Source organism: Coenobita brevimanus, chromosome 93 (assembly GCF_032717465.1).
Source record: "Coenobita brevimanus isolate Jiangsu-jjx chromosome 93, ASM3271746v2, whole genome shotgun sequence".
In the NCBI taxonomy this organism is placed as follows: Eukaryota; Metazoa; Arthropoda; class Malacostraca; order Decapoda; family Coenobitidae; genus Coenobita; species Coenobita brevimanus.
In genome coordinates, this window is record NC_137046.1 from 3,906,118 (window position 1) to 3,924,356 (window position 18,239).

Sequence of the window (18,239 nt, forward strand, 5' to 3'; positions counted from 1 at the left end):
GCTGCCTTTTTGGTGGGCTATCGGATGCTGCACCCTACCCAAGGGTGGCCCGGAACTGTGCAAGACAGGGGCGTCCATCTTCCCTGAGCCGGATATGTACTCTGCTCTCTATCCCGCCACACACCCTTTGCAAATCGCTAACAAGAAAACCGCATCCAAAGAAAAATATATACCGGTAATATCCCCAAGACAGGGCTTTTTTAAATATTCCTAACAGTGCATAGGAAATTCACGGTGGCGGTCACTGGTAATCAAACCTTCTTGACCCATCCATGTTTTGCACCGTGTGTTCTGACTCATTCCAAACTGAGAACATTGTTACTTTGCGTGCTGGGTGTCGAAGGAGACCTTTCAATCCTTTTCTCGACCCCTCGCCTGGCGCTTAATTAGTTAGAGATGGGAACTGTTTGACACCCTGGAAACAAGTGTGATGAAGACAGAAGCGGTAGGAGGTTGTCTGGGTGTGTGGCTTCTGTGAAGGCTGTTACGAGTACACTACACCCTGGCACCATTACAGGACACTCACCCTTATCACAAATACCACGAAGCCTCTGTCATCATTCCCTCCCGTCACATCAGTTCTCTTTATTACCATTCTCTCTCGCCTCGCCAAGTTCCTCAGTCACCATTTCCTTCCACCATTCCAGACTCTTACCACCACTCTCCCCTGCCATTCCAAGGCCCGTATTTTCATGGGTTAAGGAAGCTCCGTAACATCTTTTCCTAAGCGATTTATTTTGCGTATTACACTTTACTGTCCTCTTTTGTGTTGCATAAAACCTTCCAGAATCGCCAATAACGTACAAAAGGATAATAACCAGCCATATCTAAAAATGAATCGTTTGAGAATAGGTGTTAGGGTGCTTCCTTAGCCGACAAGAATACGAGCCCAACCTTCTATATCAGCACTTCCTCTCGCCATCACAAGCCTCTCTATAACTACTTATCACCACAAAATGAAAGAAGGAAAAGAAAGGATAAGACAGTGGAGAAAAGAAATGGATAATAAGCGGTACGGGAGAAGAGATAATGGGGAAGGTTAGAAAAGGGCTAGAGAGGAAGAGCGGTAAGTCAAGAAAATGTTAGAGGAAGAAAAAGTGTGCGAGAAGGAAAAAGATGAGAAGATTGGCAAATAAATAACAGTCTGGGAGATAAATGTTATGAAGAGCTAAGGTAGATGAAAGGTGAGGATGTGGATTACAGAGTTAGATACAAATGTGAGAGGGAGTGAGGGGTTGTGGACTGCAAAATGTATTACAGATGTGAGTGGAGGGACAGGACAAACTCAGAAGGAGGGCGGAACGAAAGGAGGTGGGATAGCCAAATAACAAGGAAAGCGGCATGGAAGAGAGTATAATAACTTTCCTCTAATCAGCAGTAATTTCTTGCAAACTGGATTAAAACACTGACTGCTGTACTCTTAGATGAACAGACTACAAGCTGATATACACTGGAGTATTGGTCCCAGAATGATTGACTGAAGACTGATTTTTGCCTTGCTTGTAATGCTTCCCAAGGACTACAGTTTTTTATGGAGGTGCCTCCTTGGCAGGTACACCCAGTGGCGGGTTCGCTATACTGATATCTGAGGTAGCCAGCGCAGGGTGTGTTTAGCGGAACTTTAGTTGGATATCGCTCACCAAATACTCGGGTTGGGAGGGCGCGCTGGAGGCAAGTCTGAGGCCGTGAGTTATGCTACACTCTAGTAGCCCAAACCTTCATTGAGACACATCACATCGTTCGCTTGTCTTTTATCTATTTGTTGCCAGACGCTTAATTCCAAAGCTCATGCAGAGATGCCCCAACAGAAACTCCATTAATATACACATCAAACCTTTCCATATCTGTCTGCCTGCTGGCAAACACCCAGTCCCATACCGTGTCTTTGGTGGCCAAGACAGTTAAAAGATTTCAACAAGCCTCTGAGTCAGCTCATCACCACTGTTATCCGGTACTGGAGAGGGAAGCCTTTACGTGGTGGCACCGATGTAACCACTCAGCAAATATAAATACTTCTCCTTAGCCTCCACATAACTGCCACAACTATAGTTCAGTGCATAATGAAGCCTACACTATATTGAGTAAAGGATGAAGATATAATCAGGATTGTTGTAACTCACTGCACTTATCCCCATGTGTAGGAGTTACTATTCGACAGCATGTAAGGGCCGGACTACTTTGGGTAACAACGAAGGCTATACTGAAAGATGAAGTAGCAAATTATTTGTTATGAGAACTGTGTTGATATAGTAAAGGAACTAGCCTGTCCCCAGTAACACGCTTATTACAATGATTATTTCTGTTTTTTCTGTCGAAGGCGGTTTTACTCTTCCAAGGACGTGCCATTGGCAACGGTGAGATTAATAGACGACTAAATAGCAGGTCCTCGTTCACCTCCCCCCCCCCTTCATCTGTCACCCACAAGGCAAGCATCTGCATTATCCCGCTGCCCTTTCCTTTGCTGCCACAAGGGGGGGGGGGGAAGGTACTGAAGTAATCTTTCAGTCTATCTTATCTCGCGTCGTTATTTTCCGCATGGTGTTCAGTGTTCTTTCTCCAGCTACTATTCTCATTACATTTCGTTCTTGTCAGTGCTCACGCTCTTTCTCCCCAGTATGGGATATTTTATTTTCACCTTCCCAGTTCCCAATTTCTCCGTCACATGTGCTACCAGTCTGGTTCATTTTCGTCTTGGTTTTCTTGCGTCGTCAGAGCCCTGCGAAAAAGATGGGATTATCGACGTTATTATCGGCAAACTAGCGACGATGAGATGTGCCGTTGAAGGTGTGGCTCGATAAAGCTCTAGGAGAAGGTACCCGAGATCCTGTTAAGTTTGGTAATGGCAGAAATAGAAAGTAACTTCAGTGTGAGATGTGCTTTGATTATATCCCGCATCCCACATTATTGCCGCCATTAATGCTTCCACCTCCCAGGCGTAGGCAAGATTAGACTCGGGAACAGCGTCTTTCAATACCCATGAAGTATCACAGTATGTTACATCTTTATATTATCTATAAAAAAAAAAAAAAAATCGTGCAATAAAGGAACGGCATTTTACTTCATTATCAGCCAGTTACTAAGCCTCAGTAAAGTAAACAAGAAAGTACTAAACCAGAACGATAAGAAACATTTGACTGGAACACCGATTCTGTGATTCAGTTTTCTCAGCTTAAACATACCGAAGTTGGTGACGAAGCAGTAAAGGTTAAATATGCTCTGGTAGTAGAGAGGAGGCGATATGGCGGGGGAAATGGTGGCTTGTGATAAAGGCTTGAGGGGGATCATAGTAAAGGAGAAAGGGGAATACGATGTTATCTGAGAGGGTAGGGAAGCCGGTAGAGGGACGGGTAGAGAATGAGGAGTGGGGTGATCTGGAAGCGAGGGAGAATGTGGAGAAGCTTTCAGTGTTTTGAAGGGATTAAGGGTTTGGTGGAGAGAGAGGCACCTCCAACACGCCACTTTGGCATTTTTTTTCTGGCGGGGAATACATGGGTAGTTTTCGTATTCCTTTAACTCAGTGTGTATCATATGAGGAGTACAATACTTACCTCGCTCCCACAGGCATACAGTATAAGGAAGGCATGATGGATTTTGATGGATCTTGCGTCGACTAAGGCTCAAAATTTCACACAAGCACATCACAGTCTTCTGGGAGCGGGCATTTTTTTTTTTTTTTTTTTTTTATGCGAGGAAGAAGGAACCAAAGGCCATGAGCCCGCAGTAACAGTTCCCTCCAAGAGAAAAACAAAATACAATAGAGAGCCAAATTCAAGATCCGATCATTTTGAGATGCCTGGACACACTGCGTTTGAAAGACTGGAGATCATAGGCAGCAGGAAATACAGACAGAGGGAGACAGTTCCAGAGCTGACCTGTTGCATAAATGAAAGACTGGGAGTAACGGTTAACTCTTGCATTAGAGAGTTGGACAGAAAAGGGATGAGAGTTTGCTGCCAGACGGGTGCTACACGCTCGTCGTAGAGGTGGAGGAATGCAAGCAGACAGTTCAGAGGAGCAGTGACCATTAAAGTAGCGATAGAAAAGAGATAACGATGCAACAGTGCGGCGAAGAGACAGAGGTTGAAGGGAGTCAGTAAGAGGAGGAGAGTTAATGAGACGAAAAGCCTTTGACTCCACCGTATTGAGAAGAGCTGTATGTGGGGAGCCTCCCTACACATGAGAGTTGTACTCCACACAGGGGCTGATAAAACCCCTGTATAGAGTCAACAGTTGTGCAGGGGTAAAGAAAGAGAGGAGTCGGCTTAGCGCACCCAATCTCTTGGAAGCAGATTTTACAAGAGATGTAATATGATCTTTCCAAGATAAGTCCCGAGTAAATGAAACCCCAAGCATGTTCAAGGATGATGCAGGATTAAGCTGAATATTATTAAACATTAGTGGGTATACCTGTGGAAGATTTTGTCGGGTTGATAGGTGTAAGAACTGAGTCTTAGATGCATTAAAAACAACCATATTATTTTTACCCCAGTCAGAGATACGAGCCAAGTCAGACATAAGGTGTGCCATAGCCTCATCCCTTGTTTGTTGAAGTAACTGTTGAGATGCACGTTGCGAGAACCAAATGGAAAGGTGAAGGGTGGAGTCATCAACGTATGAGTGGATAGGGTTGGATGTACAGCTTAGAAGATCATTGATGAATAAAAGGAAGAGAGTTGGTGATAGGACAGAGCCCTGAGGAACACCATTGTTGATAGATCTAGGAGAAGAACGATGGCCGTCTACAACAGCGGCTATAGAGCGACCAGAAAGGAAGCTAGCGATGAAGGCTCAGATAGAAGAATAGAAACCGTAGGAGGGCAGTTTGGAAATTAAAGATTTATGCCAGACTCGATCGAAAGCCTTTGAGATGTCAATTGCAATGGCAAAGCTTTCGCCAAAGTCCCGAAAGGAGGATGACCAGGAGTCTGAAAGGTAGGTGAGAAGATCGCCAGTGGAGCGTCCCTGACGGAACCCGTACTGACGATCGGAAAGAAGGTTGTGATAGGAAAGATGCCTTAAATTTTTCTATTGAGAATTGACTCGAAAACTTTCGAAATACAGAACATTAAAGCAATTGGACGATAGTTGGAGGGTTGGGAATGGTCATCCTTCTTTGGGACTGGCTGAATGAGAGCAAACTTCCAGCAAGAAGGAAAGGTACAAGTTGACAGACAAAGGCGAAAGAGTTTGCCTAGGCAGGGTGTAAGCACAGAAGCACAGTTCTTGAGAACAACAGGAGGGACTCCATCAGGCCCATATGCCTTGTTAGTGCTGAGGCCAGTGATGGAAGAAAATACATCAGCTGAAGAAATTTTAATGTCAGCCATGAGGAAGTCAGAGGGGGGAAGTGATGGAGGAACAGCACCGGAATCGTCTAAGGTGGAATTGGAGGAGAAAGTCTGTGCGGAGAGATCTGCTTTATCAGTAGAAGAAATAGCTACAGAACCATCAGAGTAGAAAAGAGGAGGGAAGGATGATGAGGTAAAGTTGTTAGAAAGATTTTTGGCAAGGTGCCAGAAGGAGCGGGAAGAATTCGAGTTGGAGAGTTGAGAGCATTTAGTATGGATGAAATTATTTTTAGCAGAGCGAAGAACAGACTTAGCACGATTCTGGGCAGAAAAGTAAAGATGATGTGATTCGGGGGTGGGTTGGCTCCGGTACCTTTTGTAGGCCCTCTCCTTGTTGCGGACAGCATTAGAACAAGCGTGATTAAACCAAGGCTTTCTTGCTTTAGTCAAAGGATATGAGAAAGGAATGTATGCTTCCATGCCCGAGAGAATAACCTCCGTAATGCGCAAGGCACACTCAGATGGCTCACGGCCATGGAAGCAATAACCATTCCAGGGAAAATCAAAGAAGCACTGCCTGAGGGCCTCCCAGTCCGCGGCTCCAAAATGCCACAGACGACGTTTCCCTGGAGGGTCCACAGGCCGTACCGGAGTGATAGGACAGGTTAAGGTAATAAGGTTGTGATCGGAGGAGCCCAGTGGAGAGAAAAGATTAACAGAGTAAGCAGAAGGATTAGTTGTGAGGAAGAGGTCAAGTATGTTGGAGCTCTCTCCAAGGCGGTCAGGGATATGGGTAGGGTGCTGTACAAGCTGCTCTAGGTCATTAAGGATAGAAAAGATGTAGGCTTGTTCACCAGGTGGATCCGTGAAAGGAGAGGAGAGCCAAAGGTGGTGGTGAACATTGAAATCTCCTAGAATGGAGATTTCAGAGAAAGGAGAAATGGATAGAATGTGTTCCATCGTAGAAGTAAGATAGTCGAAGAATTTTTGATAGTCAGTAGAATTAGGGGATAAGAAAACAGCACAGATATATTTAGTCAGAGAATGACAGGAAAGCCGAAGCCAGAGTGTAGAGAATTCAGAAGAATCGAGTTCAGGAACACGAGAGCAAGATAAGTCGTTGCGTATATATACACAACAGCCACCTTTGGCTTTGAAATGAGTATAGAGAAAGTAGGAGGATACAGAAAAGGGTTTGCTGTCAGTTGCCTCAGACAGCTGAGTCTCAGTTAGAAAAAGAAAGTGAGGTTTAGAGGAGGAGAGGTGGTGCTCAACAAAGCGAAAGTTAGAGGAAAGGCCGCAAATGTTGCAGAAATGAAGAAGAAGAGAGTCAGACAGTGGTTCCAGGCACCTCGAGTCGTCACCGGGAGAGGGGCGGATGGTGGGGGCATTTATGGTCCCCCCCCCTGGGGACTCCGAGGCTTGGTGATGAGACGCCATTTTAGTTGAATTTTGAATAGGAAGTGTAGTGTGTACTGTGCATGTAGTTTGGTGTAGATAGTTAGAGAAATTTGTACTGGAGAGCATGCTGGCCTACTCTCTGTGTAACTGAGACACTGAAAAAGTTCAGCAAAGGGGGATGGTCAGGAACTAGTCCTGAGGGCTGATGAAACGGGAGCTTCAGCACTCCCTGTCATCAGCTTTCCATCCACCTCGGGAGTACTGCCCTGCTCGACTGGTGCTACAGTCTGAATCGGTAGAGAGATGGCCTGCAGTCCTAATGGACCCAGGATCGAATCCGGGCTAGGGCAGGGAACAGTTTAAGGATTTGAATTTCGTAAAAGTAGACTTTCCTGATCTACCAGGTGACCCGCCGACATGTCATAAAAATACCCCCGCCAATACCAATACACCAGTCCTGTATGAGACAGCCCTAGCATGTATTCGATATGGATGGTGGGTGTTAGCGCTGAAGTGGTGACATGTGGAGGTGTAGGAGGACTACTGGCCCTTGGGAAAGGTCACTGCCCTCGAGATATACTGTAGGCCTTGAAGCCTTTGCCCAGAGTCGGACATGTAAAAAAAAAAAAAAAAAAAAAAAAAAAGGTTTCTTTTTTGGCAGTTGGATGTCATAAAAGGATAAAAATACACCTTATCTCGCCAACAGGTAATAAAGTCCACGGGAATTAGCGAGTAAGGGAGACTTATTTGGCACCAATTAGCAGCTATCATCACCACCATCACGACAGTCTTCCCTTCCTAATGACTAGACAAGTTGAGAGTGGGTGAAGAGAGGGTGTTAGAGTGAGAGATGAAGAATGATAGAGTGAACTGAGTGAAGAGAGAGAGAGAGAGAGAGAGAGATAGATGAAGAATGATAGAGAGAGAGAGAGAGAGAGATGAAGAATGATAGAGAGAGAGAGAGAGAGAGATGAAGAATGATAGAGAGAACTGAGTGAAGAGCGGGTAATAAAATGAGAAATGAAGAATGATAGCGAGAACTGAGTGAAGAGAGAAAATGAATAGAAAAAACTAGGAAGAACATGTAGACCCGTATTCTCGTCAGCTAAGAAAGTTCCCTAACACCTGGCTTTAAGTGATTTATTTTGCTTTTTAGACCATACTGCCCTTGTCTGTGCTGTTTAAGTCTTTTTAATATCGCCGTATTATACGCAGATAACGTAGAAAAGGATATTAACCAGCCATATCCAAAAATAAATGTCTAAGGAAAAGGTGTTAGGGAGCTTCTTTGACCGACGAGAATACTGGTCATAGAAAGAACAAATAGGATGATAGAGGTATGAGATGGAAGAAGAAGAGAGGAAAGAGAAGGGCAAGAAAAGTTGATGCAGGAGAGTGAAGACTGGCCAAGAGAGAGAGGAGGAGGAGAGAAATTGAAAGGGAAAATAGAAGAATGGAGAGGAGGAGGTGGAGAGAAAGAAAAAATAGCAAGTGGTGGAAGAAAGTCAGAGGAAGTTAACTAAGCTGACAGAGGCCAAAAAAGTGTATAGGACTGGTGGTCAACCTCTTACAGATAATTTGGGGAGGCTGTGGCTCTGTCGGTAGAGAGGTGGCCTGCAGTCCTACCGGACCCAGGTTCAGATCCCTGCTGGGGCAGGGAACAGTTTAAGGATTTGAATTTCATGTAAAGCAGACTTTACTGATCTACCAGAAGAGCCGCCGACATGTAAAAATACCCCCGCTAATACCAATACACCAGTCCTGCATGAGACAGTCCTAGCATGTATTCAATATGGACGGTGGGTGTTAGCGCCGAAGTGGTAACATGTAAAGGTGTATGGTACATGTAGAGGTGTATGGTATGTAGGAGGACTACTGGGCCTTGGGAGCTGGCTGTGAAGCCCATGCCCAGAGTCAAACACACACACACACAAAAAAAAATAGGGCAGAGAGAGAGAGAGAGAGAGAGAGAGAGAGAGAGAGAGTCCGACATAACAGTGTCTCGTCCCTACATCTTCATTTTGTTACAAGCATTATCTCGTAATCTTCATTGTCCTTATTGCCATCGCCGTCGTCGTCATTGTTGTCGTTGTGGTCGTCATAGTCGTAGTCATTTTTGCCGTCTCCTAAAGCTTGTATTTCAGCTGTAAGTAAAGCCACTTACTTTACGTGAATGCCATTGATAAGAGGCAGTTATCCGTCAAGGCAGCTTACATACACCTGAACCCATGTCCGTAATATAACAGCTTTCCTCAGACACATTCAACATCCAGTCACCCTGCTCACCATCTTCCTATTCCTTTGGCCATCCCGGCGCTGTGATTGATATGCAAATGCCACCCAATCCCTGACGCCTTGGACCGATGCAGTGATCAGGTCCACGAGAGTATAGGATCGGCGGCGGTGCTATCACCCGTGGGATCCTCTCACCACCGCCATTTACGACCCTTTCACACCTCTGAAAAAGCGGCGTTGTTTTGCTGCCCCTTGGTGATGTGTCTGTGCCAGTGCTTTCCTCATCTCCAGGACTCGTATTGGCGCTGGTTAAGGAAGCTCTCTAACACCTCTTCCCGAGCAATTTATTTTTGAATATGGCTCGTTATTATTTTTTTTGTACTACGTTATTTAAGCAGTGTAGTGATACTGGAAGGATATATGTAACACGTTCGAGGACAGTTAAGTGTAATAAACATATTAAATAGCTTAGGAAATGGATTTAGTGAACTTCCTCAGCTTACAAGAATACGGGATCCTTTGATGTTACATACAGAGATCGACGCCCCCTTCCCTCTCCTTTATCCCCAGTGCCCCCTCACTCACCTGTCTAGCCCCCTCAGTGACCCGCCTCACCTGACTCACTCCATTTGTTCCAGGTCTGTCTATGTTCCTTGCCACACCTAGTTCTTTCTTTGATCACCTTTGTTCCAGTACGTAGGTGATTAGTAGTTCTCTCTCTCTCTCTCTCTCTCTCTCTCACACACACACACACACACACACACACACACACACACACACACACACACACACACACACACACACACACACACACACACACACACACACACACACACACACACACACACACACACACACACACACACACACACACACACACACACACACACACACACACACACACACACACACAACGTAAAACATCAAGATATCATTCCACCCAAAACCTAAGGAATCACACAGGCCAACACTTAAGCTTTCGTTCCGCCTTTCAGTGCATTGAGACGGAGGGTCGCGGGCAACTCGTAAACGGGCTGCCATCCTTTGTTCAGAGTCTGTGATGTGGCCTTTGCATGTACTGTGGCGAATGAGGGTGATGTGATGAGAGATGAAAAAACAAAGGCCGATAAAAAGAAATGCTGTATACACGAATAAGAGAATATCCAAATTGGAAGAAAGAAGGATTTTTCAATATTAAAGGATACGAATGGGAGATGGAAACGGTAGTGAGAAATTAATTGGTAAGAGGACTATTTAATAGGAAGGAAAACGCGAGAAAAGAAAAAATATGATATGATTTATTAAAAAATAATAAAGTATGATGAAATAGAGAGAGAGAGAGAGAGAGAGAGAGAGAGAGAGAGAGAGAGAGAGAAATTTGTTTTTATGTGTGTTGATTAACAGAATCACATTTAAGAATCTGAAGCCTCCCTCCCACTCCCACCTCTTTCAGTCTTCTTTTTACGAGGCACAGGGAATACATGGGTCGTTAGAGTAGATCCAGTCCGGTCATTTTAATTCGTATCGGGCATGTTCTGACCCGTTAAGTCAAAATCAGTCAGTTTTAATTCTTTTGTGTCGTGTATTAGCTTAATTAAGGGCTTGAATTCTGGTAGTACTCATGCAGTGATGCACAAAACGAAGGGAACTGTTTCTCCTAAGCCACTCTGCTGGTCAATGCCCGCTTCTGGCAGTATTTACGAAGAGGAAAAGTGTTGGCCATGCGAACTGAATGATGAGTGAGAAGCTGATAAACCTAAATGAGTGTGTGAACGAGGAGGATGGGGTTGGATGAAAGAGGTAGGCTGTGTGACTATGCATTGGAGGGTGGTGTGTCGTTGAAGGTGAAAAGGTACAGTACACTAGTAAAAGATGGAAGAATGAGGCTGTGGATATTCGGGGAAGAACGGTCGTCACAAAACAGGGTCAGAATACCGTGATTTGTTTTTGTGTGGGAGTCATCTCTTGAAGAAGAAGACGCCAAACATAAGTTATATAGATAGATAGGTAGGTAGATGGATTGATATACGGGTATAGATGGATAGATGTCCCAGTACTTAGATCAGCAGTCCTGGTAACAGACAGATGAATCTAACCCGGTCTCAGGTCTTAAACGAGGTGTTAAATCGGTTTGGAGGTCATGGCAGACACCAGTTTATGCAGTTATAAACGCCACTTAATGATTCGTCGTTTGGCCAAGTGACTTAGATGCCTCGAAAAGTTTGACTTAATCAGATATATGTCGACTTTGAGGCTCACCGACCCGACAGCATTAGGTGGTGGTATTGTCAGGGCCTAAGTTGCAGGTGATTGGCAGAAATGAGAAGGCACAGGTAACTGGGTGGCTCTTTATGACATGAGTACCGCTATAGACCAATATTACACCAGGTGTCAGGAAAAGTGGTGTTGTAGCTGAAATTTCCAAAACATTGTTCCCTGTTTCTAAAACATGTACCGTGTATTTTCCTCAAGTGTGTAGCTAACATTATCACAGTTGAAATGTAATAATAGTTGTGTTCTGAAGATGGAAATACCGAAAGAAATAAAAAAAGATTATCGTAAATATCATTCCATCATTGTGACACAAATGATCTTACTGAAGCTTAGTCTTGCCATAATATGGATGATGCAGACTTCAAATATGCCATCTCAGACTCAAAAAAGCGATTAAAAAATGAAAGAAAAACAAGCCTAGATTCTTGTGGGATTTCCTCGTTCATACCCTCCCTCCCAACCCCTCTCACTTCCTCCTCCCACCGCCTTGTGTCCGCACTCCGTCTGGTTAATATTAATAACTCACTCCAGTCCCTCCCACTCGTACAACCAGCCAGCCGTGAAATTTAGACAACGCACCACACTGAAGCGTCACTCATGACTAACACATGAGGGAGGGTGGTGGTAAGTGGCAGCCCAGAGGGAGGTAGTAGTCTGGTGGGGAGAGTAATGGACCTCTGATCACTTTTGTAAAACTGAATCCCAGGTGCTGAAAGAAGATATTTGAAGATATGATACTGTTATATTAGCGATTGTAGATAAGTTTCATAGACACATCCTAAGGGAAACAATGCCAATTTCATTATATAAGCCCCGAATTAGGTTGGGTATTCGTAACGTTGCAATATAGATGGTGGGCATCAATACTCAAGTGGTATCGTGTCAGTGTGTGTGACTCCATCTGTTGGCACGTGAGTGAATTGCTGAGTATAATGCATGCTCTTCCTGTGTCGAGTGCCGCATTGGCAGGAGAGAGAGAGAGAGAGAGAGAGAGAGAGCGAGCTGTGTGTGTGTGTGTGTGTGTGTGTGTGTGTTGGCAGGCTGGAGTGCTTGGCGTGTGGACTCAGGCAAGGCTTCAAGTGTGGTAAATACCAACAAGAAAATGTGGCAACTGGTGGTTGTGGTGAAGAGGGTCTTTGTGCCAACACTCCAGGCCTCTCCACCCCCTGCCGCAACCTTCCCTGCACCACCGATATATATTACCTTGTTACCTAGGCACTACAGAACTGCACAAATGTTGCGACCGAAACCTTTAAGATCTGATCGTCTGAGTTTTGTGTTGGTGTAAGTATGGAGAGACGAGAGTGTTGCAGGGAATCATCCTCAGTTGTTCCCAGGATCGATATTCCATTCTACACTTTACCCTGTCCCACCTCTCAGTTCAGTTTCAGCGCCCTCTATCCTCATCTTTCTCTTCCCATCCAGTTCATTTTATTTCCTTCATTTGAATCCTGCACTCCGGTTTATGAAGACTTTTTTGGGGCGCCAACTTGAAGTGATTTATTGCAAGTTTCCCACCGTCACTAACTCAAGAGTTGCCATTGAACGCCAGCTAGTTCAATATGGAAGTCGGGCTACTCATGCAGAGACCACAGAAATCGCATATCTTTAAAAATCTCTCCCGTGATATTTAATGATATACCGTACGTAAGTTCTTCATGATATTATTCTTTAGTAGTTATACTAATTTCCTAGATATACTTTAATGCGGTAAATGCAGGAAAACGTTACTATAGCCGCCGTGAAAGCACACCGGGTGAGACAGCATTCATCACATACTTACAAGTCTCTAGGTGCACATTTTGTTTGAAACCCATATAATTTAGCTTTCTAAAAGAACAATGCTTCATCTCCAAAATGCTGAAGAGTATCTACAAAGTTTTTCATATGAAAATTGTACAATGTTTAAAGCCGAAATCGTGCAGAGACGAGACCGCCGGCCGAAATCCGACGATGCCGAGGGCTCCAAAATACCGTACAAAAACTCAAAACAACACGCCAGTGGTGTACCCTGAACAGGGTATTCCTCTAGACTTCAGGAAATACTTCAGTTTAGGCACTGTCCATTTTTCTCTGCAACGGTTTTCCATGATCTTTGTACAGTAGGTCCAGCAGGGCAGTAGACTCACGTAAGTTTATTGTTTATAATCCTAACGTACGATCTTCAGCCGTGTCGTGCTAATATTTCTTAATGAAGAATCGTTACATGTTTCTCATAACACTGTTTATTTTGTTTTGATTGACACATACATGAAATGGATGTAAAATAAAGCTTATCGATATTTAAGGAGGGAAAGAATAATAACCGTCCCCAAACCGAGATGGTAGACTCAGCCCACCATTTCTTTATTTTCCTTGACTATAATACAGCCTCTCTTCCTTGTAGCGGTGACTGAAATAATGTTGTTATAATTTCTCACTTCCTTTTAGTGACACAGAGGGCACATAAAATGAACGGAGTTTAGTAGACCGACTTTGATGCCGAAAATTAAATAATCTGGTGAAGAGTGGCAGTTTTTCCTATATTAATTGTAGAGAATCCCTATGCAGCCAGAAATTTAGTTATTTTTCTGTATTTGGATTTTACGTGGCCGGCCGTCACAGCGTGGTACATTAAATATTTGAAGCTCGTGTGGTGTGTTTGTGGAGGTGAGGTTGAGAGAGGATGTTGTTGACCCTGCACGCCACACCACTCCCGCCAACTCACTCCCACCTTGTATCACGCCCAGGCCTTTCTGTCCCTGCTCAGTAACGACATCTTCCACGATGCACCATCCATCCTTATATACCCTCTGCTTAATATGTCCACCTTGTTCTCGGACTTCTCTTCCTCACCCTCCAGCCATCCCACTGTCATACCCTATGCTAGGCAGTCTCTCGCTCTTGGCTTCATATGGCATTAAACACTAATACTTACGCAAATGTCAACATGGGTCCGCGTTAAACTTCCATTATTTACGCCTTTTATGTCTAAATTTCACCAGAGGACTAACTATTTTCTCCTCTTTCCGAGTGGCTGTATTTAGCATCATAAGCCCATGTGCTTATATGGAGATAAAAGACTTTCATTCATTCATTGCCAGACGCCATGTATCCCAAACGGGGTGGTCAAGGGCTTAGAGTTAATTGTTTTACAGGGAGGGGCACTAATCCTCCACCAACCCCACTTGACACGTAGGGATGCCAACAGCATCTGGTGTTCCCAGGCGGTCACCCATCCAAGTACTAACCAGACCCAACGTTGCTTAACTTCGCTGATCGGACGGGAAGCGGTGTACTCAACATGGTATACCACCTTAATGATTATTTAATATACGAAAACTGAAGAAACAAAATGTATGTATATTCTAATATCGACGGTCTGCATCATTTAACATACTTATTAACCAATATTTACACCAACGCTGAGGTGTCTTGTAAGCAGCGAGGGTTCCCACAACGGCCATATGGTTCCCCGCCACCATAATTATTTACTTTTACTGGCAAAACACTTGCATTAAGACACCCACCTCAGCATAAACTGGCCCTCCTGTTTACACTGGCAGATAAGGATGGCGGATGGTGTATATCAAATGGCAGCTATTCCAAGTTGCCAGGACGAATAAAACAAACGGTAAAAATAAAACTAAATGAATTCCCTTCTCTCAAAGCCTTTAGAAATATAACTGTTACTGAAAGCCCTAAGAGTTGTCAAATCCCAACACAGACGTCACTTTTAAAGCAGCATCGGGTGTATGTCTTCCTTTATTTTTTGTGCCAGCATATTTCTGCGGATTTAAGGTCTTTGTTTACCGGACATATTCTTACTGACTTCAGTAAGGTTGGCTTTCCTATGCGATTCTCCTGATGTCGGGTCGGGCAGTCCTTATGTGGATGAAGAAGAGCACTTGAGCCGGACGATAAAGTGCTCTGTGGATCCCACTGAAAAGCTTGAGCACACAGCTTGACTCAGCCCCCATCCTACACCCACTTATTTATCACTCACTTCTTTGGCCATCGTTTGAAGTTGTGTAGGATTTGGATGCTGATGATGGTGGGGTTTGTCGATTAAGTTCACCCCGCCACTCATATCTCGTCATTACACCCACATACCTGTCTAGGCTTCACCTCGCACACCATCACTTCTTGGTAACTTGCTTCACACACACACACACACACACACACACACACACACACACACACACACACACACACACACACACACACACACACACACACACACACACACACACACACACACACACACACACACACACACACACACACACACACACACACACACACACACACACACACACACACACACACATTTAGTATATCATATCTTTCCCCGTTCCCTCCCTCTTGATCACCCTTTCTTTTCCCTCCCTCATTCTTCTCATTCCTTCTCCCCATTTTGCCAACCCATCCACCCCTTTCACTTTTGACCCTGTCCCTCTCCATCCATCCATCCATCCCTTTCCCAGTGGTGTAAGAGCCTCAGATGACCGTAGACATGAATTTATCAGTTCAGGTTAAAATCTCACGCACACCACGGCACCTGGCCTGTGTTTACCTTGGTGTCAATCTATAATTAATATTTGGTAAGCGTATGTGACTCAGCATTGCACACTTTGCCCTCTCACCTCGCCTTTGACACCACATCTCGCTCCCTGCCCCAGGCCAGACCAGGGAAAGGAAGAGCAACAGCGGGAAGGAAAGTGACCTTAGATAAAGAGGTCACAGTGTACCAGTGGTGGGTTTGATAGCGTGGGGAAATGGCCAGTCGTAAAGAATTTAGTGTCTTCGAAGCAGATGTTTACGCCGGTGCAAACAGAGCATACACAGCAAATGCAGATTTACTTCTACAGTCATAAAAGAAAACGTGTATAAGTAAACAGACGTGTATAGATGCATACTCAAGGAAAAAAATAGAAGTACGAAATAGACCACGTACCGGCGCATCAGTTCTCTTTTCATCCATCACCCTTCCCTCCCCCAAGAACCCACATTAACCCTTCCACAGTGAGGGATCAGAGGTGTCATCCTGGTGAACCATTACCCACCACCATTAGCAACACACAGTAACCCTGCCACTGTGAGGGGTGAAGGACGTCATCCGGGTGAACCATTACCCAGCTGCCTATGTCCCCTGTCTTATTGTTGATGATTAGTTGGTGGCCCATTGATAATCTGTATGCCTCCCATCACTGTGACCAGTATACCTGTGTGTGTGTGTGTGTGTGTGTGTGTGAGAGAGAGAGAGAGAGAGAGAGAGAGAGAGAGATTCTGTGAACGTTTGCGAGACTCGAAAAATGAGGGAAAAATGAAATGTAAACAGTGGTTAAGTGTGACCTGACTTTAAGTGAAAGCAAAATATTTCTTGTCAGTGAAGTGGATAAAACGAACGAAGATAAGAACGATTTGTCTGGGAAAATGAATACTAGTTTTTTAATTTAAGTGATGTGGAAAGGAAGCGTCCAGTAGGAGTAGAAGAGCGGGAGGGAGGGAGGGGGAGGGGTTGGAGGGAACTTGGAAAGGGAGAGAGAGGGGGAAAGGTTGGAGGGAGGTTGGAGAGAGTGGGAGGGAGGGAGTGAGGAAGATGAGAAAGGCAGGAGTGAGGGATATTGGAAAGAGAGAAGGAGTGAACGATAAAGGTAATTTGTAGGGTGGGAGGGAGCAAAGGAGGGAGAGTGAGGGGTTGGAGGGGGAAAAGAGAGAGAGGGAGAGAGAGTGAGGGGGGGGTCAGTTCCAAGGTTGGTTATCAAAACAGTGCAGCCTCGATCCTCCCAGTCCCAGCGTAGCCTCCACCCTGCATTAAGCTTAATGAACTCTGACCGAAATACAGTGAAACCCCTACAACCCAAGGCTTCTTTATCGTTCACAACAATGCACTTTATCGCTCAGGCAGCATTTTTTTTTTTCCCCCTAAGCAAAAGCACAGGATAATTGTTTATACCTAACCGGTCCACTGAGGTCATGGTCGCAATACATTTGCCAATATCTTATGTTTTATGGTTCAGCGGAGAGAGAGAGAGAGAGAGAGAGAGAGAGAGAGAGAGAGAGAGAGAGAGAGAGAGAGAGAGAGGGAGAGAGAGAGTAATCCGTGAGGGGAAAGGGACAGAGAGTTAGAATTAAAATGGTGATAGAAAAGCTTGAAGTGGAGACGATATATTGATGCGTTGTGATAGGCTTTAAAGCTTTTGCTAGTAAGGAGTGGTGCAAGTGGTGATAGAGAAGATAGAAGGCGTTTATGTAGCAGTCACACTGGATCAACTCTGAAGTGAATCATGCATCAGTATTACTTCCATTCCGTTGACAGTGGCTGATACACTCTTGGCCTTCCGATGCGTTGTGATAGGCTTTAAAGCTTTTGATAGTAAGGAGTGGTGCAAGTGGTGATAGAGAAGATAGAAGGCGTTTATGTAGCAGTCACACTGGATCAACTCTGAAGTGAATCATGCATCAGTATTACTTCCATTCCGTTGACAGTGGCTGATACACTCTTGGCCTTCCTTCGTCATATACTTCACTGCACTCCTTGCCACCACTCCAAGCCTCCCTTTCTCATGTACTCCACTCCAAGCCTTCCTCCCTCATGTATTCCACTCCCTACCACCACTTCAAGCCTCCCTCCTTCGTGCAGTCTCCATTCCACTCCCTGTAACCACTCCAAGCCTCCCTCCCCCATGTATTCCTCCTGTCCACACCCTAATGCCCAGGCTGATAATTCTGTATATGCGCATTTGTTGGGTGTAACCTCTGACCCTGCCGATTCACACTTTGTTTTCACACAGATAAAAATAATGATGCACCAGACAGGGAATATAAATGATTCTCTCTCTCTCTCTCTCTCTCTCTCTCTCTCTCTCTCTCTCTCTCTCTTATTTTTCCTTTGTTCTTGATGTGATCGGGAGAAAATTATTCATGCTTTAAGTGTGATATATAATATTTGACTTACTAATAATGGAATATGTAAACTTTACTTTCTCTTCCTAAGCTGAGATCAGGCTTAGTATGTAACCTTGACTTTCTCTTTCTAAGCTGAGATCAGGCTTAGTA

General features: G+C 44.6%; 1 pseudogene; it reads right to left on the reverse strand.

Moving 5' to 3' along the window:
• Positions 1–14,379: 14,379 nt before the first annotated feature.
• LOC145412660 (5S ribosomal RNA) lies at positions 14,380–14,498 on the reverse strand (annotated as a pseudogene).
• Between the last annotated feature and the right edge of the window lie 3,741 nt (positions 14,499–18,239).